The 21,997-nt window shown below is 45.6% G+C and overlaps 1 protein-coding gene across 4 annotated transcripts in view; it reads left to right on the top strand.

Moving 5' to 3' along the window:
• Positions 1-21,997, top strand: part of LOC105031120 (cadherin-6) — a 59,378-nt gene that overhangs the window by 2,037 nt on the left and 35,344 nt on the right. The window contains exon 2 of one of the 4 annotated variants that reach the window (XM_010905372.5): positions 15,642-15,719. The exons of 1 other annotated variant lie outside the window; for it this stretch is intronic. The gene's annotated coding sequence lies outside the window, so the exon portion shown is untranslated. Of the gene's footprint in view, positions 1-4,379; positions 4,400-15,641; positions 15,720-20,761; positions 20,782-21,997 lie in introns of those variants that run through there. 2 more of the 4 variants (XM_034289404.1, XM_020045004.3) reach the window with 2 other exon arrangements.

Below are 21,997 nucleotides of genomic sequence, written 5' to 3'. Positions count from 1 at the left end.
GTAACAACATAATAGATATATCTATGTATATATATATATATATATATATTTATAAATTGACTTCATATGAAGTACCAGTCAAAAGTTTGGACACACTTAGCCATTCAACTGAAAATTGTCAGCAGTTAATGATAGGGTGTGCCTAGTAACAACTTATTGTTATCAGTCCCTAACTTTGTACTACTTCTGAAGTTAATGGTAGTGGTCTCATGCGGTTGCATTTGTCACATGTTGGCATGAGTTAACATGATGATTGACAGGTGTCTTTGAAAATTTTTATTACAAAACATTAGTAACATAGTGCAACAATATAACATGCATTGACTTCAGTAGTTACATGTCACATAACATCAACTTATTGTGTGATTACACATAACTTGTTCCAGCTGTGGAAAAGCTGACTCTGCAACAACCACATTGAATGTAGTTACACAGTAATACCTGTGTGACTAGTATGTCGTTACTAAAGCTATTTCTGTGTTGTTGAGTTAGTACTTAGGGCAAGTTAATTTGAAATGTGAGTGTTTCTGTCATTGTAAATACATGTGTTCATAGTTAGACCTACTGGTAAAATTAATGATCCCAATTCCATTTTACGCCCATCTGCATTTGAGAATGACTTAACGCTGCTTTTCAGATGCCAGCAGTTCGACATTGTACAATAACATTATACTGAGACTGAAGACAGAGACTTTTGAAACCAAACAGTTTTACGTGTCATGTTTGGAGGTGTGTTTATGGCTCAGTTTTTACATACATTCGGCTTTGAAATTGGAGGATGAAAGCGATAGCATAGGAACTGCGTCTGATCAAAGACATACAGAAAACACGTCAGTTACTGAATATTTAAAGCCTCTGCAAATAGACTTTCTTCCCATTGTGCACGTGTGAGTGTGGTGTATGCACTTGTGTATGGGTCCATACAGAATATTCATGGGGTTGTTTGTTGTATGTGCATGCCTTTGTGTGTATGTTGTGTGTGTGTGTGTGTGGGGGGGGGGGGTGGGGTGGGGGGGGGTTGTCTACATTATTAGTAGAGGACCATATTAAAGGCTGGATATTGTGATGAGGTGACAATGATTGTCTTTCTTAATCTGCACTTCTCCTTAAGGGTCATTTCTCCCCCTTTGCACACTCTCTCTGTACCCCCCCTCTCTCTTTATCACCCACTCTCTCTCCTGTCGTTGTCTCTCTACCACACCCTCCCTCTCTTTCTCTCACTCTTTTCTTGCTCCATCTCTTTTGCTCCCTCTCTCTTTCTCTGTCAATTCAATTTAAATTTCAAGGGCTGTATTTGCATAGGAAGTATTTGTTTATTTTGCCAAAGCAACTGGAAAATAAGAAGGATAAAAAAGCAATAATGAAAATAGCTGCAATTGTACACACAAACAATTCATAGGGATAAAGGCATTTCAAATTTTATATCATTAACTATACACAGTGCTGTAAAAGTGTGCAAATAGAGTATCAATGACAAGGGAAAATAAATAGAGTTATAAATATTGGTTATGTTTACAATGTGATTTGTGCTTCGCTGGTTGCCCTTTTCTCTGTAAAACACACAAGGAGACAAGAACTTTTACCAAAATATACCTTAATAATTCATTATGTAAACAGAGGAGAAAAGAACAAACATTCATGACCCACAGCAAAAAACATAAACAGAAAGAATAAGAAGGACCCCCCAACAGTGTTTTCTTCGCTCCTTAACACGTCCCCTTAACACGTCCCCTTAACACGTCCTCTTAACACGTCCCCTTCTCCGAAATGTCCACAACCTTCTCCCCCTCCGTGTTCCCTCCCCGTCCCTCAACTGCTCAGACGACAGGGGTGACAAAAGGGTCACAAATGTTCCTGCTGTGATGGTATACTTCCTAACTGATGTGGGATTTTATACATTTTTATGTTTTCTCAAATTATTTTTTCAACTCTGTATTAGTTGCGTAAAACAGGGCTCCTGTACAACCACATTAAAGGTGTGTGAGACATTTAATGTCAGGTCTGTTCCTGGAGATCTACTGTCCTGTAGGTTTTCTCTCCAACTCATTTAGCACACCTGACTCTAATAATTAGCTGGATAAAAAGCTTAACTGGGTTAGTTACAAATGGAGTAAAGAAGAAAACCTACAGGACAGTAGATCTCCAGGAACAGGGTTGGGCAGCCCAGGCATAAAGTGTCTCACACACCTTTAATGTGGTTGTACTTTTGGCAGGGGATTAGGAAGTGCAGCTCAATTTCCACCTTATTTTGTGAACAGTCACAATGTGCCCACACTTCTCTCTCGCCAGATCTTCATGTCTCTCCAGTCTCACTCCCTCTGTCTGTCTTTCCCACTTTCTCTCCCTCTCTCTGTCCCTCAATTATCTCTGTCTCTTTCTCTCTTCTGTTTCTCTGTCTTTCCCTTTCTGTCACCCATCTTTCTTTGTCTCTCATTCTTTTCACTCCATCTCATCTCTCCGTCTTTCTCTCCTTTCTAATCTCCCTCATGCCACGTGTGTTCGTTTGATGATGATGATGATGATAATGACATCACAGGATGTGGCTAAACCCGATGGCCGGGGATGGCTGTGATGACCATTGACCCACTGCTGATTACATTATGTCTGCTCCAGATGGACAGCGTCATTTTGATGTGACCTGCTCTAGAATTATAATATTGAACCTTTCAAGCCCTCAGTCCTCCAAGCAGCAGCATCTGGAACTAATGAAATCACAACCCAATGCTTACTGTCCGTCTGTCTGTACACCCTTACCACTGCAGTTTCCCAATGGGAATCTTCTAAGACACTGCACAGCCAAATACCAAACAAATCTCCCGCTTGTTTGTGTGTGTGTGTGTTGTGTGCGCACGGTGGGTGGGTGCGTGGGTTGGTGCGCGTGTCTGTGTGCATTTGAAGCCAGTCTCTGAATACCTTGGGGCACCTTGATGGTTTCTGTGCATTAGTCAAGGTCCATATGTGGCGATTATCATGGCTTTGGTTGTATTGAACATTTTTCATTTGGACATTTCTGGGTTTATGTGCTCAGTGTTTGCCTAAGTGAAGCGATACACACAATTATGAAGACAACATTATAGACTGACTAGAGAGTATTATAATTGGTCTTTTACACCCAAAATAAATATGCCTCTTCGTGGACAGAGGGGAAATAAAAATTATATGTCACAAGTCAAGGGGTAGTTATTACTAACATAGTTGTTTTCAGTATGATGTATTTCATTATGCCGATGGCGTGCCTTCATTCATAGAGGTAATGGCCAAAATGTATTCTAATGGTACAACAGCAAAATAACAGTCAAGAAGTTTTGCTGATGTCCCACCAATTTGAGAGGACTGTTTTTGGCTACTTGTACAAGATAAAAACTCTCTGGAAAATAAAAAACAGTGTTTTTGAAGGTCAGTGTTCCTTTCCCCTGAAAGGTCAACTGTAAGTTCCAGATACCATGTTCTGCAAGGCGGTAAAGAGTGAAATCCGTCCATAAAATCGGACTGTTTACTTGTCATTCTACATGTGTGTAATTAACTAAACTGAGAGGTTCCCTGAGTGCATTGTGTGTTGTTAATTGGTCATTAGCTTTATTGTGTGTTCAGAAAGAAAGCAATCAGACTGTTTGTGAGAATATTGTGGTGTGTAGGCTGGACATGGTAATGAAACGCTAATGAATGGTGATGTATGTTTAACCTTTGAGCTCAATGTCCTAGTTAGGAGGGATGGACACGCACTCTTACACACACGCACACACACACACTTTTCAAGGACAAAAGACAAGCTAAATGAGAAAGATGTAAATGCTCTTGTGTTTAATGTGTCTCCACAGGTTTTTCTATCATTCTTTTGGCTGTAGGTGAAAAATGACAGTAATACATAGAGTCAACTTAGCAATTGGATTGGAACTGGACTTCATGTTGCCACAAAGTCTTACAATCAATTCACACACAAACATAAACAAAGTAATACCATGGAATTGTAACTCTCCTCCTTGGCCTCCTTGAGCGAACTCCGGAATGGCTAGCCTGGCCTGGTTTCCAGGTCAGAGAAACATGCGCAATTAACAATAACAGGTGTATGCAATTGCTCTCTGCCCATACTCTTTTCCCAGTCACTCAAACGGCCTTTCAAAATAAACAGGATCCATTACTCTTCACTGTCACTGCAGTCAGAATCAACGGTCACATAGGGAATCTTTGTTGAATGTGGAAGGGCCTAGAGGAGACAGTTGCAAAGCTACTTCAATGAACAATGTCTAAATAACTCTGTGGGTTCTTTCCAGCTTCTCTTCCCCAAAGTGGAACACGTCGGAAATTCCGCGGATGTCACCGGCCCTTGTGGAGGAATTTTGTGAATTGGATACACAGAGGGAAAAGAAACTGTGTAACCCGTAACACAATATTATCCTAGGTGAGAAATGAAACTGTATGACGCTTAGTCAATCAGGCCACATTCAATGGAAATTCTGACATTCGCCAATGTTTTCTTATTTGGGATTTGTTCTTAGGTAAGAACAGAATCTACACACACTCAAGAGCACACTTACGCACATTTGAGTGCTGACATGTTTGTGCCAAATTGTTAGTTATTGCGTTTTCTTCAATTCTACAGTTTTATACTACTTTGTCCTAATATTACGTCTCAACATTAGATAATTATGTCACGCGTTAACATCACGCCAAGCTAAAATACTTAGCTAGACACCATTAAGCATTGTGTTAAACTGATTGTTTTTTATGAAGTTTTTTGAAAATGGTGCATTCCTATGTCAAAAACCTAGGAATGCACCACTTTCATGGTGGAAACTTTACTTTTCAGTGGCTAATCAGAGGTGTTTTTTCATGTTGTTGACATAATATACTGTTCCTTATTAACTTTGAATGGCACGTAATTGCAATCGAGTGATATTGTATTGATATTGCATTGTATTTAGCCTACCTAATATTTATTCAGAAACGTATCTTTTTTTATGGGGGACTACTGTGGGACTTTAATTGTGGGGTCCTTTATTTTGTAAGGCTATTTGAGTGACTGGGAAAATAAAATCCTAGTTAATATCAGAGAGCTAATCAAATCTTTTCTCTCATCATTTGAAAGTTAGAAAATAGGTCAAGATTCTAGATGTCAATTATGATAAAAAAGTAGGACACGATTATTGACAAGGAATGAATTGTCTTTGCGTCGTATCTAATCTTTGTAGGGAGAGTATCTCCTGAACATTTTTAACTTAGTTCATTATCTCCTTATCATCATTATGGATCAAAAACAGAGGAAACTTCTGCCAGTTACGTTCATATATTGGACAAAAAAGGAACTTGTGATTGATGGAACCTGTGTTTACAAAATGGAAGACATTTCAGTAGGACACCCTAAAGAATACCCAGCAGTCATCATCAGGCGTTTACATTTAGTTGAAAATCAACAGATTAATTAAGAGTAGATAGAAACCTGTTAGTCAATGATTGGAGGCATTCATATATCTGGCCAGCAGTTGGTCGACCAGTCACATTAAAGGTGTCATGCTCCGTCACACATTTACTAGTTAAATCCAATCAAACAACACATTCCAGAGTGGTTTACCATTCAACCACATGCAAGAGTTCTGCTTCTCTCTGGATGGCTCAGTTCCCCTCACCCTTCGGTAAAAGTGAACTGGGCTTCAATCAGAAGCAATCTAAAGTGACCTACGTTTTAGTAATTGGTTAATAAACCTCCTGTGTAACCATGACAAAATGCAAGAACTCTGATGTAGTTGCCTTCAAGTAAATATACCCCAGCCGATTCAGAGCCAATGAATAAACAACATACATATCAAGTTTCACGAAAGGCACAGAAAAGCACAAAATATGTGGTTTTAATGTGTGTATTTATGGCCAGTTCACGTCTCACCAAAACACACGAAAATGTGCAAAATCCGCAACATAAATGTTAGTGTGTTTATGTTGGAACTGATTATGAGACACTGTTGCATACTGGCACTTTAAAAGCATAAGATCCGAGCTGAGGCCTTCATTTTGAGATTCAAGTCATCCTTGGATTCAAGTGTTCCGAAATCAATATGTATTTGTGTTCTTAACTGGTCACCCTGATGCCTGTTTTTAATGAAAGGGATACCTGCTGTTGAAAGGGTGTGTAAAAGCCTCCTATATGAAGGTTCTTAGCGTGCAGTGTTCCACTAAGGCCCGAGAGACTAGCATACATCCCAAATAGCACCCTATTCCCTCTATAGTGCGCTACTTTTTACTCTATTCTCTATAAAGGAAACTAGTATTGACCCTATTCCCTATATAGAGCACCATGTCAGAAGTAGGGCACTATATAGGGAACAGTGTGCCATTTGGGATTTAACTCAAAAAGTTTACTGCAGCAGCCTGAGCAGGGTATGCTAATAGCCAAGTTGTGAAGAAGAAACAGTACAGACTCCACTAAGAGACATACATGGTGTAGGTAGGATGTGGATATTAAATCAGAAGATTTATGTTTCTGGGTTGGGAGATACTGTAAATTGGTGCCATTGTAAAATAATGATATCTGCCAAAACATTTCCACCCTCCCATTCCATATGAATCACCCACCTGGCTTCACCAATTACCTCGAAGCTGAAGGACGGCTAGCTTCAGAGCTTAGGGACTGACTTAGTTACAGCGGGGATCCCTCAGTGCGCCCCAAACGGCATCCCATTCCTTATTTGGTTAGCTGCCTTTGACCGCTGCAGAGCTCGTCAAAAGCAGTGCACTGTATTCTAGGGTATGAGGTGCAGATTGGGAGTACACTGTAGGAGGAAATAAGGCCTAATGGCAATTTACATATTTGCATAACTGACATCCCCACCCACTCGCTTGTAGTGAACATATTGACACACTGAGACGCAGACACACACACACACGCATGCAGGTACATAAACACACACACACACCAGGAGACAGCACGGATCGAAAAGGTATACGGTCCTCAACACGCTCCTCAGCACAATTTAACAAGATATATTAGTCACCCAGGAGGCAGCAGAAAGCCAGCCGTCCATAGAGCTCAGCAGACTGGGCTATGACAGTGATTTACCACAAAGCCCTTTAGACCATGGCACCATGTTTGAGTCTGGGAAGTGTCCCACGTTGGGGGCACGGCCACACACGCACACGCGCCACTGCACCTCTTTCCTTTCGTCTTGGAGGGGGAAAGAAGAGGTTCAGAGAGAGTCGGAGTTGGAGGATTTACAATGGCTATAACCACAGTTGCAGTTACAGTGCAGCTTACAGTGCTGGTTTTAACTAAAAGCTTGTGTTTGTTCTTTTCTATATGACACATCGTGTGTGTTCTTTAAGTGGGACGCACACACACACACACGCTCATACACAGAGGCATACACACAGATCACACTACAGGTTCAGAAGCGGCCTCACTTTCCATGGTTATGAGGATTCCTGGCAGTGAACAGCCCAGAGTCTTAGCTACACAGCCACAGACAGGCCCGCCTCCCAAACGCTCGTCCTGTTCCCTACATAGCGCACAACGTGAGCATCCCGGTCGGAAAAAATAAGTGCTCCCGTTCGGGACGAGGCCACGGGCTGGCGGTAAGTGGACTGAGGACGTTGAACAGCGTCTGGAGGGAAGAATAGAAGAGAACATGACAGCCAGTTAATAAGTGTTGAGAAGAAGACCAAGTGGAGGCCGGAGAAAAGACAACAGCGCTGTCTGCCCGACTCAGCGTCCTCTTAAAGTACAGGAGGCTCCGACCGCTGCGATGGAGGAGGAGGAGGGAAGAGCCCCGCCGCCAGCGGAGGGGCTACGGGTGGGAAACAGCGGGCTTCCGAAACGGGACGGCCCCGGAGAGGAGACATGGATCCCGCTGAACGGGGTGATAATGCCACGCGGTTACTCCGGCAGGGCCCGCCGCGGATCTGTCAGCACAACGGAGAACCATCAACTCTCTGCTGTGACGCGGCTACACCGGGAACATTGACGCGCGTGCCTGTGTGTGTGTGTGTGTGTGTGTGTGTGTGTGTGTGTGTGTGCGCGCGTGCGTGTGCGCGATCGATTGGTTGCCTATGGTTTTGTGTGTTGCGCGTGTTAATACAGTATAGTTAGGTTGGCAGCAGAGGAAAACTGATGTGATTTCTGCACCCTAACAGCCTTCAGAAGTAATGATGCAGGTTATTGTATGTGACTCGTAACACCTCGGCCCGGCGGGCACTCGCTGTGGGACAGGCTGTCCTCGCACATTAGCTGTCTTGCGCCTGGACCGTTCAGACAGTCGCCCCCATGTATCTCTCTCTCTCTCTCTCTTTTCCTTTTTCACCCTCTAGTTTTTTGGCCCTTTCTCCCTGCAGCTGATGGTTCCCCTGCTGTGACACTGATATCTGGACTTCCCTTTACACATTGTCCTCCTGCAACATGTTACAGTATATTATATAGTACCTTAGTACAATAGTGTGCATTGTATCATTTACAAGAGGTGTCCATAGCCCTCCGTACAGTAAGACTTCATAAGGTGCCTTTATCTCACCAGCTTTCTTTAATCTTCATCGACTGAAGGCATTTATGATTTTGGTTACAGTTAGTACAGAGGCAGTGAATCAGCTGTCATGACTGTGAACTCCATCACACATCTAATTCATCTGTCACTGTCCATAGACTCTTGGACCACAAACAAAGTAGACCTCGCTACCCTTTGTCAACTCAGAACAGCTTGGTGTTTCGTCATTGAAGCCTTTCTGCTAGCTGTTAGATAGAGACTTAACGCCATAATCGGAACACTAATAATAGCATTTCAGAGAAAGAGAGACCGTTACAACTCCAGGTCGGATATTCTTCCCACTAATTGGTCTTTGAAAAGATCTGGGACCAGTTTTTCAAAAGTTTACATTCTGAATTCTAAAATCGGATAGGATTAATTGAATAGAAAAAGAATGAATAGAGATAATCATTGACCCAAATTCTACATTCTTCTATTTCTGTGCTTTCAGTCTCATCCGATAGGTAACTATAGAAAACCAGGACTGGATGTGTCTTCTCAAAATACACATCTGTGGTGGAAAAGAGATCCAAACTGTTCGACTGTCTAGACACGGTCTATGTAATCCCAGTTGTAGCCGAAGGCACACAAGACGATTGAAACGATACAATACAAGCAGAAAATGACCATTTACCAGAATAATAAATAATTCAACAATACCGTGGTGTACAAGCCTATCGGTATGACCAGAGACCTGGGTACCTTCAGTACGGCGAGGGGAACGCGTGTCCAGTCAGAGCTTTTGTCAAAAAGGTCACCCTTTGAGATCCAGAACAGCTGAACACGGTGCTGTGACACACCTAACTGACAGTTGGATGTGAACGGGCTGCAAAGGCCTCCAATTACTTTCTGACACCGACAAAGACTGCGAGACTTAGGACCTGTCGCGGAGGTTGAGTGCAGGCGCCCGCGTGCATGCGAGTGCCTGCGTGTGACCGCGCGTTCTTAAAATCCACCAAACCCTGCCTTGACAGAGAAGCTCCAGGGCACTCCTTATTAATTGAGTTGAATATAATGAAGGCGATGCCAAACGAGGGTTACTGTTAGCCCTCAGGACTTTGCCGGAGTTGAGTAAGATGCTTGGGGAATTTCTTTGAAATGGAAAAATTGCATTAAACATTCCATTTGTATTAATTATTGTGCTTGTTAGTGTTATTTAGCTAGCGGTGGGCCAGCAGATAGATCAGCAAGGAGTGCGCCACCCTGTGATTCTGATGCTGTGCACTGCTTCTGACCGGAGATGTGTCATCGTGATGTGTCATTATGAGTCCAAGTCGAAAGTAGTGCGGTACAAACTTTTGGTGACGCCTACTCCGTCAGAGGGAAAAGTTGAGGCATCAGAAGAAGTGGAAACGCGGAGCCATCGGTGTCACAGAATGAAGTCTGCATCTGGAATGAGCCCCTGCTCCCTGGCCCGTATGACTCAGGTTATCAGAAGTGCACTTAGAACAGAACAGGTGCCTTTTTAGGACGCATGCTAACTGATACAGCTGTCCGTAGACTGTGAATGATTGCGTCTAGACACCCGTCTTTTAGGGTGCCCTCGCTGGGCAATTCTTTTTTTTTTCAGTTATTGAAGCTCCTCACCGGCAGATTCAATTAATCATCCTCTTAATTCGATCAAATGGCCCACGCTCTCGGCTCAGCCTCTCTAAGTGGCTTTAAAAGAAGACTGAGGACACGTCTTAAATGGCACCCTATGACCATTGAAATGCATTCCTTTCCATGGGCTCCGGTCTAAAGAAGTGCACTAAATAGGCATTAGGGTGCCATTGGGGTGACGTAAGAGACGGCATGCATGCGTGTGGGTGGGTGTGTGTGTATGGCCCTTCACACAGGTGCTAGAGAGAGAGGCCCCTCACTGTCTGGAGGGAATGAGAGCTACTCCGAAGTGACTGGGGTTAGACTCACAGGTGGAGTGGTTACTCATGACATGCCAGGGTTACACAACTTCAAAGCTGGCTTAAACAGAAGCCAACCAGATAAAGTGTCAGTCCCACAGGGTTGGTCAATTCTGAAATGACTTGTGTATTGCCCTTTTTTGTAGAGCAATTTAACCAATTCAAATAACGACAGCGGTCTTGTGGTTGGGTTACCTTGAAGGTTATTTTGAAGGGATCATGATCCCTTTAAAAAAGAAAAATACATATTTGTTATATCATGGAAAAACAAACTTGATATAGTCTTGTATTTTAAACTTTGATAATTAGCATTCGTTTAATAAAACAAGTTTGTTGTTTGAATTAAACTATATTCAGAAATGTGGAATAGATTTGAGCCCTTGTATCCCATAACTCAGAGGCTCACAAAAGCTAGACTCCAATCAAAGTCCACCAAGTCATAACTCCAAGCCTTGCTAACAGATACAGCCTCAAACCACTTGTAAAAATGCGATGCAGTCGATCCGTATCCTGTACCCACCCTCTTCAACCTCATAAATAATGGACGCAGGCGAAGCATCTGTCAACGTATTCTGTCAACTTGTTCCAGATGAGAGTCGAGTAGAACAGGGCAGGACAGAGCGACGTGGTCTACACACAGACACCGGCCGCGCTCCAAACGGCCCCCTGCGCCCTAACCAAGCAGCTCCGGTCAAAGCGGAAGGAGTAGGGCGCGGTTTGTCACCAGCCCTGCACTCATAACATAGCCCTTGTCCGACGCTGCCACGTGTCGCTCTCTTTCACCCAGCCTGTTTACATCAACGCGCTGACATCCCCGCTCTCACCTACAGGCCTGATTCTATCTGCTGAATTTATGAGGGCGCGGGTCTCTAAATCCGCCCCTCCCCCACCGCACCGACCCCACTGTCAGGGGGAGTGTGTCAGTGGTGGAGAACAGAGAATGGACACACCCCCGATGCACACTGATGCCCGCCGCGTGCCCCGAAAATCTCCTGAGCGTGCTCTTAAGACATGCGCAAACGGACAGAGCTTCCAATGTGGCGTTCAACATTTCATTCATCTCCCAGTACGGCTCGTTGTTTTCGTAGGCCTCGTTCTACGGGATGTCATAGTCTGAAGGCCGCCGGCATCCGGAGCCGCCCCTGCTCACGTGCTCTCAAGTTCCAGCGACGCGTCTCGCGGCCGCCCTCAACGAGGCAGCGCAGCTCAATGACACCAATGTGCTTCTACGCTCACCGACACGAGGCTACCAGAGGAAGTTAAAGACGTCCCGGGGCGTTTTCGGATCCCTGCCATCTTGTCCGGCGCCAAGCTCGCTCCTCTCCCCGCCCACCCCGGGTCAAGGTGCTGAGCAGAACGAACGAGGGCGACGGACCCTTGTTCCCTACCTTTCTTTTAGGCTCCGGTCAAAAGTAGTACTCTACATAGGTAATCGGGCGGCATTTGGGACCCAGGTAGGGTGCACTGTAATCTACGGCTGAGCTAATGTAGCTGGTTTATGGACTAAAGCCCTGTCTCCCCCAGCCTCGTCCTAATGAAGGACTCAGCCCATAACGTTGCACCATGATGTGCAATAAGCAGAGTAAGGGAGAGTAATGAAGGTGTAAATCAGCTGAGTTTTTTCTTTCTCTGAGATGGGGGGGCGGTGGGGGTTATCTGACTTTCGGCATCCTCCCAGCCTACCTGCCTGAACCCCCCCCCCCCCCCGACATCTTCTTTTCGTAAAATTTAGGCGCTCCCTAATAAAGCGCGAGTGAGTTGCAGTGTTAGTAAACAGAACCTGTAATCACTCGGGTCGGTCTCCGCTCTAGCAACGCACCGTGTGTGTGTGTGTGTGTGTGTGTGTGTGTGCGCGTCCACATGAATGTGTGACTCTGAGCCATAACCGAATGCAGTAGCACTGAGCTACCAGCATTTGCTGGGGCTACTGATAAGTCTACTACTAAGTCTGGCACTGTTGTCAACTATACAGAGAATCTGACACTTGCTCATTTTGGATGGACGTCACTGGGGACGACAGTGAATACACACAAGCCTAGTAAAGGGAAATGCTGGGCCGTAGAGAGAACGGCGGTACACGACTCACTTCCAGATAGAGTCATTGTGGTCACAATGTAGAAATGGACTGGTCAAATATGTGGATTGGAAGCTAGCATCAGGAAAAGGGGTCATATGCTTTGAAGTGGAAATGCTTGGCCTGGGAGTGGTGTTGAAATGGTCTTTCTCGCTCTGCAACATCGATCATGAAGCTAAAAGGCCAGGCTCTCCAATATCCATGGTCACCTTTGCTATAAAGTAGGATATTACTTGTTTAATGCTGAAGGGGCTTTTGTTCTGGGAGTAAGGGTGTAGAAAAGCGGGGGGAACAAACAATGGTGTGTATACGCGTGTGTGTGTCTGTGTTTGTGTGTATCAGTTGACCTCCAATACAAAGAAATGATGGCTTGGGATAATGAAAGAAAGTGGCCTACATTTACGAAATTGGTTCGCCCCTGTAGTTCATGAGGGAGATTGTTTGCCTGTAGTCCGTCCATGACATTGGGCTGAATGATTTTCCTCATCTAACTCTTTAAGACCAGGTAGCCTCTTCTGCCTCTTTAATGTGATATTGATTGTTTATCTGAAATAACAACCATGAAGAAGCCTGTTTGGTGGCAACAAGGGTAGGGAGAAGGTTGGGGAGGGGAGGAGCGGGGAAGGGAGGGGAGGGAGGGGGTGAGGGGGGGTACTGATAGGCGTAGAGGCACTCCACAGACCTTCTCCTCCTGCCTGGGACGGCGCTGCGTCTGAGCACGCCGGCAGCACGTGGCTCGTGTTCGATAAGCCGGCCTCCGTTTTGTATTCAGTCTCACGGCCCCCCCCCGCATAGTGAGCCGGTTGTGGCTGCCCGGTGGCGTCGGTGTTTGTGCCAGGGGCTTGTGTCCACCACCTCTCCTCTCCTTGTGTCCGGCACATATGGTCAGATTCAGTGCATGACAGTGACCTCTGGCTCGTGGTTGTTGTTCAGCCAGACCCCTGATGTGACTGCTAATTAAACATTCACTGGAAGTCACAATGGTCATGAGGTGAGGTGAACATGATTAAATATTTGTGTGTTTAGGGTTTGACGGGGGGGCCTGTATTTCGTGCGGGCCTACTTTGGTGTGTGTGTGCGCGCGCGCGCATACATGCATCTACGTGCCCGTGTGTGTGTTGTACATGCATCAAATGGTGCTCTAAAGTACTACCGGGATCAATCAGTCAAACACAACTGGGATCAATCAGGCTGGTTCTGTCATTAAAGCCCCTTCAGTCCCAGTAGTGCCTATAAAAACACATCTAAATGACTACATTTCATTGACTAGGCTGTCCCACTCGGATTCATGTATTGAGATAAGACGCCATGAGTCACTGTTGGGTTAACATAGGTTGTGTCAGGGGATATTTTAGTTTTTGTACTGCGTAGTGAAAATCATTCATTTATTTTTATATAAATAACATAATTTACTCATCCTAAAGTCATATTTCTGGCTGAAACATATTCAATTGGAGAAGGAGAAGCCCACCTCAAGCTTCTCTTTGTACCGTTTAAAAAAAAAAATGCACGGTACGTAGGATTAGCTGGCCAATCACAGGTCTGGAGGGGGATAAGCTGGCCAATCTCAGGCCTAGGAAAGGTTAGTTGGCCAATCAGTGGTCTATTTGCATAAAAAAATGTAATGACCAATAAACAGCTACAACATTCTGTTGTTGGGGTATGCTCACACCGAAAAGCTACTTTATAAATAACTAATTAAAAAGATTTGAAAAGGAAAACTACTTCCCCTCATATTGTAAGTAACTTTATAGAACATAGCCCTTTGGAAACACTCAGTTACATTAAGTTCACGGACAGAGTGGTTCGCAATGAAAGAATCTAATTCCAACAAGCCATTCATTGGAGCATAATGGAATACTGAGAGAAATTGAATAATGTCATATAATAACCACGGTATTTCTGAGGGTAAATAAATGTTTTACTTTTTTGGGACAAGGACATCTATCCATATTTGAACAATGTTCTACTTTTATGTTTTATAAATTCATTATTTTTCAAGGCTACATCCTGATAAAGCAGAAATAACCCTCTTACGTTACACGGTCCCAATAGTTAAATGGGCAAATAGGCTATTCCTCTGAAAGAGCAATGCTTTTTTTTTCTATTAATATGGTTTAGCAATGCTTTTAGTGAACTATAGGTCTTATTTTATTCCCAAGTGTAAATGTACATTACACCTTTACAAAGTGCCTGTGAACCAACCTTCTGAATGCATGTACAACTAAACCATCAATAATGTTAAAGTGGCTGTTTCCAGCACTCTTTGCTGTTCTACCTTGAGTTTCTACAAGCCTACATTCTTCATGTCCATCTTGTCCTTCACGCAGATTATTTTAGTAGAGCATAAATACTGTTGATTTGCAATGTGTTTTGTTTCTGCTCAATAAACTATATATTCTTTTAAATCCAGGTCTGCAGCTTTTTTTTATTATATTTAGCTGACCTCCCTTTTAAAGCGTCAATAGATACTTGAATGGAGATGTGTTTTTACAAAGGTTCCCCTTGTTTGTAATTGTCACCACCAGGCTAGAGAGGGAAACGAAACAAATGAAACGTGGGAATGCAGTGTCCCTGCTCATTTTCCATTCATAGCGCGTTCTTTGACCTTTTGTGTTACTGAATCAATGCATCCGCCTCAAAATTGCACCATTCATTTTAAAAAGTAACGATTTGGTAGCAGTCAATCTAATCTCCAGGTACATTATTAAAAACGAACAAACAAAACAATAATTTTGGCATGAATAATAACAACACAGTTTTTTAATTACACTTGTTTTGAGCAGTTTTTTTCTTCTATATTGATATTTGGGGACTTTTTCCCGTGGACTGTGCATTGGGATAATGGTAGAGTAAATGGGCTGCCGCACTCCACTGCATATGGCAGGCACACAAACCTGGCACATGCGTCCACACACACACAAACACACACACACACATACACGTACACTCTTGGCAAACACACAAAAACACACTGTTCAATTTGCATAGAAATAGAAGGCCGTAGCGTAGCCGTCACCATGGCCCAATAGGGGAGACAGGAAGTGAGCGAGGCGAAGAAACGAGCACACTGTGGTTTTATCTCCTCCTTCGCTGTTGCTAACAACTCAAAGGATGCATCCCAAATGACAAGGAATTTCTCAGAAGTACACTCTGTTTCACTAGATCCGTTTGGATTTCCATACCAGCCCGGGGAATTGGTAGACAGACAGCCCAGACCACACTGACAGCAGACATCAAACGGTAATTGCTGTCGTTAAAGAGACGCCTGCTTTGTTCGACTGAGCTTGCCTGAACCGATGGAATCGTTCCAGGCGCATGAATCCCGCCATATCTGATTCTCAAGGCAGGGTCAATGAGATGCTCAGACTTATTCTAAAGAAAATGAATCCTACCCGAGCGCAGGCCTGCGCCATAATGACACTGACAGAGCCTGTGTGACTCACAGGGGAACCGCAAAAAACAAAAAGGCCCCTTTTCCGTTATATAGGTGTGACAGAACGACGAGCTGAATAATAAGCTTATTACCCGATCCTCTTCTATTAACCATTATTTGTAATCTCCCTGGTCCACATTAGGCCCATCCCATTATGCAACGACGGTGACCCATCTGTCTACCAACGCCGGGTTCCAGATCGCACCGCGTTCCCTCTTTAGTGCCCTAGGTTGAGTTTTAGCCTTATGGGCTGTGGTCAAAAAGTAGTGTACAATGGAGGAAATAGGACCCTAATAGGCCATTAATCTTGGAGGAGCTGCGTGCCTTGATGGTGCCTCATTGAGGGGCATCAAACCGCCATCTATCTGTTATCAGTCACAGTGAGGACTCCAGCCCCTCGGAGCCTGCTAGCTGGGGAGACGATAACAAACCAACTAGGATAGAATGATTCATAGAAACGAGCGAGAGACTGATAAGGGGGTGGAGACAGACAGAAACAGAAGGAGAGAAACCCGTAGCGGGAGAGAGATGCTGAGAGAGGGAGAAGAGATAAAGAGAGGCTGAGAGACAGTGAGAGGGAGTGATTGAGAAAGACCGGAAAAGAGACAGGGAGAGAGAGAGAGAGGGAGAGACAGACAGAGAGAGAGAAACAGGGTGAGCTGCCACATCACTTACCACCATGTCACTGGCCTACAGTAGCAGCTCCGCTAGCTCACACAATGACACGTTCACAGGGCCATCCATTAGACTAAGAGAGAAACAGAGAGAAAGAGAGAGCGAGGGAGAGAAAGGGTGAAAGAGACTTGGGATCAAAGAACAGTAGGCTGAAAGCCGGGATAGTATAGCAACCCCAATTTAACGCACACAACCCGGGCTGAAGAGGCTATGAAAATAAATTGACTGGGAAGAAAGGGGTCTGGTAGCCTTGGATGCGGTGTTGAAACTGGGCCATACGTGGAAGACAAGTGGAGTGAATACTGTGTCGGTGGAGCGCCTGCTTGGGCTGACTGATGGGGGGCCTTTGAATGATAGCGGACTGGATATAACTGGAAAGAATTCCAAATGGCACCCTATTCCTTATATAGTGTGTTACTTTTTAAACAGGGGGGGCCATAGTCAGAGAATACTGCACATTATAGGGTGCAATTTGGAACGCGTCCAGGGGAAAATGGCCCAGTCTCATTGACTTGGCCCAGATTTGATGATTTATTAGTTTTTTTGGGCAGCCATGCTTGGTAATGGTTTTTAAAATTAGCTCTGGACCACTGTACACAGACGTATTGGTGAGGGAACACCCCCGGAACGTTTACAGAGACGGTTTGGGATGCAGCTTGGCGGAGACATTGAAAGAAATCCACATGGCAACCATTTCCTGAATTGATGAGATTGCCAATACAGATTATTCGATGAATGTGCGCCACCATTGTTTTTACAACCCTTTAAACTACCGCCACTAGTTCGTTGTAGCTGACAATTGTCGCTTTAACAATCGACCGAACTAACTTATTTCCTTTCAAACTTCCTTTCGCTAGAACTGGCTGTGTATCATAATTAACGACATCAGCATACAGCCTGCAATTAGCTGTCGGGAATGTTCGGCATCGATAATTTTTGGTTTAGCATCCCGGCTCTTGTTGTCGTAGCTAAGACGTTCCCTGCTTCTGACAGATATGGTAGGACTAACACGCCAGCTCCCCGAGGTGGACCGTGCACGCTCATTTGTCTGAGTTGCCTATTGAGTAGACATGGCGACACGGGTAATATGCCAATGGTGCGTTTGCGCGAATTGTAGTGTACCTGTTCAGGACACGATCCGAGCCTGCTCCTCACCGTCTCTGTCTGTCTGAATTGATAGGCGCTCGTGGGTTTATGGCCCAGGTTTTACATCTCCCAGTCTGACAGCGGGCACAGATGGAGAGACGTTAGCGAGCCGGCAGGTCGTCTCCTCCGTCAAGTTACAATTAGGCGTTTTGCATTGCACGGCACCTCTGCCGTGTTCATATAAACAGATCCTAAAGCAAGTTTAACCGCGGGTGAGCCGGTTTTACATGCACTCGGTTAAGTTCGATTTGAGGGCTCTTCCTCCTCTCCAGAGTCCTGTTAGTGACTTAGTGTTATTATGGTTGATCCTTAAGGGGACCCTAGGAGTGTAAACAGTTCCTACTAATTACCCCAAACAACCTGCGCAAAGCACACAAAGGCGGCAAGCTGGGGAGAACCCTTGGATGGCTCGGTCCTTCTGTGGAGAGAAAGTACATGAACATGAAAATACAGTAGGCCTCGTGTACAGTACTGCTCTGTGAAGGGGTATTATTCCAGCGGCTTCTACATAATTCTCAACATCTTCTGGTTTCTCAGCTGAATCCACTTTCAGTAGTTAGTATCCTCACCTCACTCACAACTTCTGGGTCTTTATTATACAAGGCGGCATGAAAGTAATTTTCAAGACAGAACTGAGTCTAGACAGACACTCCTAGCTAAACCAAAATCAATATATATTGACAGGTTTCTGAATGAGAATCTAAAAGATCCTATGGCTATTCTGCCGAGAGAAGACAAGAAGACCGGGCGAAATAGGCGCCGCTAGCCAAGCACCCCCTAGCCAACAGATTGGCTCATTACTAAAAAACCTTGTTGACAAACTGGCGTCCTGTACATGGGGTATTCTCGTACATCAAGCCGCCGCGCGCCACAGAAACAGGAGATGGGCTATTGCCCCTCTGGTCGATGGCACTCGGACTAGCCCGCTTGCTTTACAGCCTCGTGACTTGAGGAAAAACCCCGCCCTCGCGTAATCCCCTCCGTCTGTTAGCCTGCTCCTGCAGACAGTCGACTGATAAGCAAACTCTGTCAGGCCAATATGAACAATTACCGAAATGAAGCCAAACCCCCCCACCGCCCCCCCAAAAAACCGAAGCGTCGTATTTGGGTCAGTCCCTCTATTCCCAATGCACCGAGTGGGATTTGTTGATAAATTTAGCCAGGACCAAGAACTGAAGAATAATAGCGTGGAGAGCGATGACTCCGACAGCGTTGCTGTCTCTGTCTGTGACTGTCTTCACTTCCAAGTCTGCATCCTACTCTCTGTATCACTAACAGGAACCCGGGCCACGATCAAACGTATGCTACATAAGAATTCAGATGTCATTTTAGGACGCAGACGTGTCACCTTAATAAAGTGCATTCAGGGGGAGGCGACCCTAACTTGAGGTGAATAGGAAGTGAGAGAAACTGTGAAACAACCTGTCGCTGACAGTGTCACACATTAGCAGCCTTTAAGGGTTTCCTATGTGGTTTGTAACAGGGCCTTGTACCTGCCAACCCCCCCCCCCCCTCCCCGCCCACACACCCCCTCTGCTAGCCCCCCTCGCTCGCCCCCTGGCTGACATTCTCCTCTCTCACTTTTAATTGCCCCCCCCGGGGGTCTCTTTCTGGGTTGCCGTGGAAGTCTGGGTTGCCGTGGCTCAGCGGTCACACTAGGGTGCTGCTTCGGTGTGTCGCTCATCCTCTCTTGTTAGGAGAAAAAAGACAAAGGGATAGAGAGAGCGAGAAAGAGAGAGGAGAAGAAGAAGGTAGACGAGAGTTGGCGAGTGAGGAAGGGGGGAGTTAGACAGAGAGACTGACTTTTTGGTCCTTAATGAGCCATCCTCATTACACTGAAGGCCGTTTCAGAAGCTTTGACCGAGCATCGCTTCCACGTACTTCTATGGGACTCGCATTTCGGAACGGGACCACATACAACGCTCCGTCACTCTGTTTCATGTAGTGTGGACTGGCATTACATCCCCCTCCACACACACACACGCACACAGACACACAAACAAACATAAAATGCCTTGAGTGCCTTCAGAACCACCGTGCAGTTACAATACACAGAACAACAAAACACCAGACAATACACAGTATAGCAGCACTTAACAGATGTAACACCAACCACCAGCCCCACCCCACCCACCACCCTCACCCCCGAGCTCCCATTCCACCTGAACCATTTCCACAACAATAATCAATTCAAGAACCTCAGCCAAAGCGGACAAAGACCATTGCCCCAAAATAGAGAGAAAAAGAGAGAGAGACAAAGATAAGAAGGAAAAGAAGAAGTGAAACTGAGGGCGAGACAGAGTGAGGGAAAATACGTGTTGGAGGAGTTTTGCTGCATCTCATAGGTCAGTTCTGTTCTGCCTAGCTCCACACTGGATCCACAAAATGCCACCCCAATCATTTAGTTCAGCCACACATTTGCACTGGAACGGCCATTAGCCTGCTACGTCCAATATGTATCGATGGATATTCCTGTGACCTGCCACACCACTGCCTCTGTCTGTGGGTCGCGGTGTTCACAGGAGCAATAGATACATTTAATAGCTAATTGTTACGAGTCGAAATGTTATTTCATGCAATTCTACAAGCGTAGAATCGTTGGGGCCGCGCTTCAAATTGCAGGCAGACACATTAATCTTGCTTAGCCCGCACGGAACACAACGCGCAAGTATTATTTATTGCTATATGTAGTGGCTCCAGACAGTCTGTGACAGGCAATTTAAAGCAATTTTCCTGTCCCCCCCCCCCCCCCCCCCCCAAACGGTTGCAATTAAATAGCGCAGAAATGGATGCAAGCAAAGGAACAGGAGTAAAAGGGGAGTGCGAAAATCAGGCAGTGTCGGCGTTGTTGTAAACACTTTCTCTTAACTGGGAGGATATAATTGTGGTGTCATGTTCTATTACACAGGTTCATTATGATTCTGACACTCGCTGGTTCCGGGAGCCGAGAAAACAGACGAACCGAGAAAACGGGAGATGGCTGCTCAGCGCGCAAACACACGGAGACGCAGGCACCCACACCGGTGTAGAGAAAACTAAGCTCTGAATGTAACTGACTTGCTGCTACTAGTCCACTGTTGTCTGGAGAATTATGGGGTCAGAGAGTCAGATCGGCGTTCCAGTCTGCACCCTGGTCCTCCAAAGTGTTTTTTTTTATCTTCCCCGGTAAAACTAGTGCACTTATGTAGTGATCAGTGCGTTTTTTGGGACAACACGGCTTCCCCGGGCACGCCAAAATGTGGTCAAGGGGTACAAGCTGTTCAGGGACAGCAGGCAGGGCCTTTCCCTACAGATCGGTCAGGCATTAGCTTCCAGCGTTCCATAGTGACATTATGAAGAAATCTATTGAAAGGAATGACTGCCTACCTCAATGCTGTGTGTGTAGAGTGTGTGTACTATGTGTGTAGTGTGTGTACTATGTGTGTACTATGTGTGTACTGTGTGTGTAGTGTGTGTGCGCGCGCTTGTTGAAGCTAAGGACTAAAGGTATTACAAAGCTCTGAGATGCCACCCCAGAGATCTCATGGTATTTCCAAGCAAACTGCTGAGTCCTACAGCAAATCAATAGCTCCTAGCCCCCCCCCCCCCGCTCTCCCTCCCCCGTCGTCAATTAAGGAAATTCATAAAGCCGAGTGCATGTGTGTGTGTGTGGGTGTGTGGGTGTGTGTGGGTGGGGTTAGAGAGAGGAAAAACACTCTACTAGCAGTATCCGGATATGAACCCTGGGCTTTTCATGAGAGAATTACTTCGATGGAGTTTGTGACTGGGCCGCCGGCGTTGGGCTGCCGGCGTTGGGCTGCCGGCGTTGGGCTGCCGGCGTTGGGCTGCCGGCGTTGGGCTGCCGGCGTTGGGCTGCCGGCGTTGGGCTGCCGGCGTTGGGCCTCCCTGTAGCGTGCTTTCAGACTCCTATTTTCACCCTCGGACTTGATTAGGACGGCTGACAGACCGCCACCTTCATGGCGGAGAGACGGACCGACCCCGTCATGACCTACAGGATCTGACTGCCACTGCTGAGGCAGGCAAAAGGACACATACAAAGTGACTCTCGCCGGTTCCCGCCGACGGCGCATGGAGCGGGACGAATATAAGCACCCCGTATTTGACCTTTGACCGCGAGCGTCCGACAATCCCCCAGGATAATGCATATCAGCTGAAGTGCAGCCGCCGAGGTAAAAGGAGAGTTGCTTTGGCAGTGGCTCTCACAAACTGCAAGGCACGGAGGAAAAGAGAAAGACGGGCCCTAACCCCTCAGCTTTTCCCATTT

The sequence above is a fragment of the Esox lucius genome, chromosome 21 (genome assembly GCF_011004845.1).
Source record: "Esox lucius isolate fEsoLuc1 chromosome 21, fEsoLuc1.pri, whole genome shotgun sequence".
Taxonomy (NCBI): domain Eukaryota; kingdom Metazoa; phylum Chordata; class Actinopteri; order Esociformes; family Esocidae; genus Esox; species Esox lucius.
Note: the sequence above shows the minus strand (reverse complement) of the source record. Positions and strands in the feature narration are given on the sequence as shown.